This window comes from Penaeus monodon, chromosome 5 (genome assembly GCF_015228065.2).
Source record: "Penaeus monodon isolate SGIC_2016 chromosome 5, NSTDA_Pmon_1, whole genome shotgun sequence".
Taxonomy (NCBI): Eukaryota; Metazoa; Arthropoda; class Malacostraca; order Decapoda; family Penaeidae; genus Penaeus; species Penaeus monodon.
The window spans coordinates 40,431,368-40,438,425 of NC_051390.1; the positions used below are offsets into that span (position 1 = coordinate 40,431,368).

At 42.0% G+C, this 7,058-nt stretch overlaps 1 pseudogene; it reads left to right on the plus strand.

Annotated features, from left to right (window-relative positions):
- Nucleotides 1-6,134: 6,134 nt before the first annotated feature.
- On the plus strand, nt 6,135-6,806 carry LOC119573552 (annotated as a pseudogene).
- The last annotated feature ends 252 nt before the right edge of the window (nt 6,807-7,058 follow it).

Below are 7,058 nucleotides of genomic sequence, written 5' to 3' on the forward strand. Positions count from 1 at the left end.
TACATTCCATAGACAGCCCCTATAAAATCTCTGGAGAGCAATTCATTGATGAACCGAGTCAAACATCCGAGAACATGGATTGCAGATATAACCTCACATTCATAGTCAAACTTACTACGAGTAAGTGCTCAGGAAAGCCGCAAAAGCATTGTGCCGTCTGCACCCCAAGATGTGAAAGAACCCACAAAATACTAAGCCCTTTTGTAGCTTTCACTTTTAAGTCTTTGATGTGAGGCACCTATGTAAGCCATGAGTCAAAAATTAGACCCAAGTATTTCACCTTGGACAAATTGCATTGGGTTTGCTCCTAAATAGGGGGAAGAATGGAACTTTCCTCTTTTGTGGAAATGTATAGCCATGGTCTTGCTTGGGGAAAATTTGAACCCATGATATGTGCCCACTGTGCAACCCGATTTACTGCACCTGCATGTGTCCTTCCCTGGTAACATGTGACGTCGCTGTGTGAAAGAATTCTGTATAGCAGTTTCCATCCTCACAAATGCATCTGTGGTCAATCTCAATTTTCTAAACCCACATTGATATGGTGTCGGCACATTTTCCTTTTCTAGCAACCACGTGAGCCTGAAGTTTACCATTTTCTCCATCAACTTGCAGATGTAGCTGGTGAAAGAAACTGGTCTGTAATTTCCAAGTGTGGAAGCATTCTTGCCAGGTATAGGAACAGGAATGATTATAGCCTCCATCCATGTGGATGGCACTGTGCCCTTTCTATATCCTATTGAATAGGTCCAACAGGAACTTTTGGGAGCTCTCTGATAAGTGAATATTTGTTTATGGATATTGTCACTTCCTGGGGCAGAACTGCAAAGCAGAGTCCATCCCCTTGCACAATAATGGCAAGTTGTATGTAAGTTCTGCTGCAGTCCTAGAGAAAAACAACACTGGGTGTCATTCCTATTCAGCGCCAAGAGTGGAGAATCGGGCAGTGTAAGATGCTCCAGAGGAGATCTCTGCTATGGATTTAGCTAGCTCATTTGAAACACCTTTTTTCTGTGAGGATTATGCCATCTATCTTCAAGGCAGGTGGTGACATGGAAGTGCTCTTTCCAGCGACCTTACACACCTTGTCCCATACCATATCTAAGGGGGTTTCGCCAAGAGTTAACTCTCCACTATGTCCGTCTAGTCGCCCTTAGCACTCCGCCTGGCCTTGGCGCTCGATCCTTTGTAATGGATCAAGTTTCATTGCTGGGGCGGCCGCTTCAACTGGCCGTAATGCACTTTTCTTTCTCTGACAGCTTTTTTGCATTCATCATACCACATGGTACTTGGAGGTCGATGGTACTCTGCCCGCTACTTTTGTGGGAATGGATGCTTCTGATGTCCAAGGTGAATTTCATAATATGAAGTGATCAACAGCATCTTGAACACAATGGAAATTAAATCACAGACCCTTTGCAATACTGTATTTGGTTCTAGAAAAGATTCATCTGCTGTTCAAGTCGCCATCTCTGCCATTCCTTGGCTGGAATTACCATTCACCTTCCTGCAAAAGTAATTGGAAATTGGTTCGCTTCCTGTTCCATGATTCACTGTATCAGGTGAACCAATTGACGTGTCAATATTGTAGATGTCCCCAGTTTTAATTTCGAATGTGTAGGAGTGTCATTGTTCGGGTAAAAATGCATTCTCTTAGAGAACAAGGACTCCAGGCCTTCCTCGAGTGTTTCCCAAGAGTGATGCCGACCACTGAAATCTCCCCAGAGTAGAATGATGTGGCAACTGCCCAAGTAGATCTACAAGTCATCTATATTGAGATTATGTGGAGGTAGGTTAGATGGATGCAAAGTTAAGGTCGTGTCAAGCCTAATTCTCACAGCTCTTCACCTGCAAGTTTGTCTGCAGTGTTTGTTGGCCTGGAAGAGAATATCTGACATCCATTGACTGCTACTCCTCCATTGGGTCCATTAATCAAAGGTCCCATAATTGGGCTTGACTTGAATCCTCTCAGGGAAATCAGAATGATTTCCCTGGTTCATAATCTCTGCAAGCATACACAAACTGAGTTTACATGAGTATCAGATGTTGCATGTTCTTCCCATTTTGCATGAATTCTCTGACAGTTCCATTGGATAGGGATTTCATTTCTTCAGATTACCTCTTCATCAAAAGTGTTTGGCACACCTGTGGTCAGGTTTGCCCCAACCTTAGGCTGTCTCTTTCCAGGAATCTTGGGAGTATCATTTGAAGAGTTTTTTTACTGTGAAATAGTTTCCCCAAGCTTCCTTCGGACAGGTTCATTTTTTTGCCTGGGCAACGACAACCTTAGAGCCTTTGCTTTAGGGCATTTTGAGGCCCCTTGGATGTGGTAGCAGCTGGCTGACAACTTTAATTCCCATGAGCCTTGCCGGACGCTCCAAAGACCCCACTCTGAGATGAGTCGTTTGAACTGGCTCAGGAGTCCCTGTTGGCCTTGTCAAAGGGCAACCTGAGGGCCTTTGTGTCAGGGGCATCTGCCTACCAGCAGAGCCCCGGTGCTGTGTTAGCAGCTGGAGCTGTGACCGTTTTGAGGCTCTGGAGCATTGCCTGATGGCTGCCAAGACCTTAACTTTGGGTGAGGATGAGTCCCTCATATACCTCTCACTCTTACTCCGTTTCTGGGGAACACGTCACCAGAGGCTTTCATCAGCAATTGGGGACTGAGGTTTAGAGGAATGGCAAGTGGGTTGGGGAATAGAGGAGGGCTATAACCGAGCACGGACCTACTGGCTGTGCAAACAGCACACGGGCACATCGCTTTGCCTCTGGAAAACTTTCTCCTTGTACCTTATTACCAACACTTTTTCAAGTTCATACCTTTTACATTGCTTTGAAGAAGCTTCATGAGCTTCCTTGCAGTGGTAACAGCATATTAAGCCTGGACAGTTGTCATTCCCTTGATGACCTGTTGTATGACACTTTGTGTACTCTTGGTTGATATTTTTCCCTAAAATGGCAAGAGTTGGCTCCATGCCATAATCCTGGCAGTGAAGCACATAGGGTTGGGCACATATGGCTTTACCTTGAGGTGGTACCATGCCAACTTAACTGATTCTGGAAGGACTAATGTTTCAAAAGTTAGGAGAGCTGATGTCGACTGTTCCAAACCATCAACTTTCTTTTTAAAACATTTTACTGCCACTACATTAAAATTCTTTAGTTCCTCTAACAGTTTCTCTTCATAATACTTCATCAGGTCTCGGGAAAAGAAGAAGACATGAGGAGAACATGAAACTTGAGTTCCATGAATGTCGCATACTGCATGCAGACGGTCACTCTCATCTAGTGACGAAACCTCAACTATCAGGTTACCATCTTGCTGTGGGGTGATGCGCGAGGATCACATTGACACACAACTATTTTCCGATGGACCTTCAAAAAAGTCCGGGGTTGATACACAATCAATGGTCTTCACTACTAGGTACTTATTATATGAGATACTTTCATATTTACAGCGACATCACATGTTAGCAGTTTTCTTTGACCTTGAAAAGGCTTACGATACTACTTGGAAGCATGGCATACTCATGATGCTGTATGACATTGTTTGAGATTGATTTGATTTGATTATTTAAAATTATCTGCCGTGTCAACAGCTAAGGTCATTAGCAGCGAATACCTTGTTAAATAGAAATATTAAAATGTTTAAAACTTTAAAAATCTACCAATAAATATCTTAAAATAACAATAAATAGATTAAAAAACAAGCATAAATATTATTGCTCTAAGTGTATAAATTATTGCATAAACATTATGCATAATTTTTTTTTTTTTTTTTTTGAAAATATTAGTCTCCCTATGGAAACTAATAAGACCCTCTATATCACAATCCTCCCCCAATACCATTTTTCAGTGTATATGGGGGAGACAAGTACATACATCTTTGTCTGAGAATGTTGCACATCTTTCCCACGATCGTTATGGCTCTTGGCATCCCTCACAAAGTGCTTGACTTTTAAGCCATCATCAGCCCATGAGTCAGTCTAGTGTGCCCGATTCTTAGTCTTGTTAACGTCCACTTTTCGGTTGGGATGGAGCTAGTCACCCACTGCCAGGTCATCTCTAATTTCTCGCAATTTGTTTCTGGAGGTATGCCTCTATTGTTCATTCCATTTATCGCGAAGACAACTCCCAATGCTGGGTCTCAGGTTGGTGTGTGGGAGAGGAAAACGAGCATCACAAGGCTCAGCGGCAGCCACCTTGGCCTTCCGATCAGCTCGCTCATTCCCACTGATACCACATGTGCTGGCACCCAACACAGAGTTATCTTTTTTACGTGTTGACATCAGTGCAAGCCAATCTTGACCTCCCTCACTACAGGATGTGATGAGTTCAAGCTCTTGACCGCTTGCAAGGCATACGAGAAGCCACAATATATCACAATAGAATGGTTCATAAGATCTCTAGTCATCTGAACTGCTGCAAGGACGGCATGCAATTCTGCCGTGAAGACCGAGGCCACCAGAGAAGACCGCCAATGCAGTCCTCCCTTCGCTCACTGCTGCAAAGCCCACACCATTTTCAGACATTGTTTAATTAGGACATTACCTACCTTCATACAAGCTTCCTTTGCTGACAAGTTTTAATGTTCAGGTGGGTAAGTTTCTCTAACCTGAAAGATCAGCTGGTCTCACAAGGGAGTGTCTTAAGTGTGATCCTGTTTGCCATTGCTGTAAATGACATCGAGCGAGATGACAAGGACACATGCAGACTGCAATAATGAGGTTGTAAAGTGGGCAGCATATGGGTTCAAATTTTCTTCAAGCAAGACATGGCAATGCATTTCCACAAACGAGGAAAGTTCCATCATTCCCTTTATTTAAGGGCAAACCCACTTCATTTGTTCAAGAGGTAAGTACTTGGGTCTAGTTTTTGACTTAAGGCTTACATGGGTGCCTCACATCAAACAGTTAAGGTGAAGACTACAAAAGGGCTTAGTATTTTGCGGGTTCTTACACATTTATCTTGAGGTGCAGGCCACACAACACTTTTGCGGCTTTATTGAGCACTTATTCATAGTAAACTTGATTATGGATGTGAGGCTTATTCATCTGTAACTTCAACTGTTCACTGGACGTTGGACTCGATTTATAATGAAGCTCTTAGAAGCTGTACTGGGGCTTTCAGGTCTTGACCTGTGGAGTCCCTGTATGCTGAGAGTGGAGAACCACCTCTTTAACTACACCGGGACTACATGAACCTGATATTATTACACGAGACTACAAAGGATTCCGGAATCTCCTGCATCCAGATTGGTTTTCAACCCCCTTGAGAATAGGTGATCCTATGGTAGGAGAAGGATGAATCTTGTGGAAGATTTTAATTTAAATCTCACTAAGGTTCTGGCTGTTAGAACTCCCTAATTCCCCCCTTGGAGTAATCACATCAAACTGAATTTGGTTGGAATTGAGAAAGGGGAAAAATCCGAAGCAGAAGGCAGAGAGAGATTTCTTCAACATCTAAATACCAAGGATCAGGTGCAATATATACAGATGGTTTGAGATCTGTTGTGATATGGTGTGAGCTTTGAAGCAGCGAACAGAGAGAAGACTGCATTTGGGAGTCTTTCTCCAGCAGCCTCCATCTTTGCTGCAGAGTTACATGCCATCCTTGCAGCAGTCAAGATGACTAGAGATCTTATGAACCATTCTATTGTAAACTATGACTTTCGCAGCAATCAAGAGCTTAAACTCATCACATCCATTGGTGAGGGTTTCAAGATTGGCTTGCACTGGTGTCAGCACTTTAAAATGTAACTCTGTGTTGGGTGCCAGTGCATGTTGGTATTGGTGGAAATGAGCAAGCTGATTGAAAGGCTAAGGCAGGTGCCATTCAGCCCTGTGATGCTTGTTTTCCTCTCCCACACACCGACTTGAAACCCAGCATCAGAAGTTGTCTTCATGATAAATGGAGGGCACAGTGGAGCCATAGCTCTAGAAACAAACTGCGAGAGATTAGAGATGACCTTGGCACTTGGATGACCAGCATCCATCCCAACCGACAGTAGGGATGTTATCGGCACACATGATTGACTCATGGACCGATGATGGCTGAAAGTGAAGCACTTTGTGGAAAGATGTGCAACATTCTCATTCCAAAGAAGTATGTACTTGTCTCCCCCATATATGCTGAAAATGTTTTTGGGGAAAACTGTGACAGACTATATTTTCAATAAATTTGATTTGGGAGAGAAATCTCGAAGACGAATCTTCCACATGGTACCACTCCCTCTTTGGTACTTATGTAGCCAAGGAACTTACTGTGAGAAATTAAAAAATTGTATCTCAGAAGGTTCTGCTCATATATGTGTACAAATAGTTATAGATGCATTAGTTGATATTCGCACTAAATGCATAGTTTGGCCACGAGATGATCACTGTAGAAGAGGAGTTTAAGAAGTTTGCTGGTTTTGGAGGTATAGTAGGAGCAGTAAATAGATGCCATGTCAGGATTAAAGCTCAATCTCTGCAACACAGTGATTACATCAAAAAATTTTTTTAGCACTGTTACTGTAATAGATGTTCATTAAGGAAATTTAAAGTTTACTTGTGTATATGCTCGATTTCCTGGCAGAGCACATAATACTGGAGTGCTTCATAAAACTATTTTGGTTAGATTTTAAACGGACACAAACATAAGTAATTTCCATCTGAACAATACCAGCCTTTCCATTGAACACATTTACTAGTGTATACAAAAGTGTTGGTAATTTACAACATCATCAGCAAAAGAAAAATTAAATTAATTCGAAAACCAGAGTTGCTGCAGAAAATGCATTTGGATTCTTAAAAGGAAGATTTAGATGACTTAAATACACTGATTCAGACATAGAAACAGTCTACTATATAATATAACTACTGATAATGCACTTGACCGTCAACTTCTCGAGAATGGAGGATTGGTAAATGAAAATTTCTTAGATGAAGAAAATGTACCCGTAGACCTTGTGGGAAATATGTCAGGTGCCAACAAAGGGAAGATATTGCACATAATTTGTAAATGTAAGTGATAGTAGTATTTTGTAATATAATTTCCAATATATGTCATAATTTGTAAGT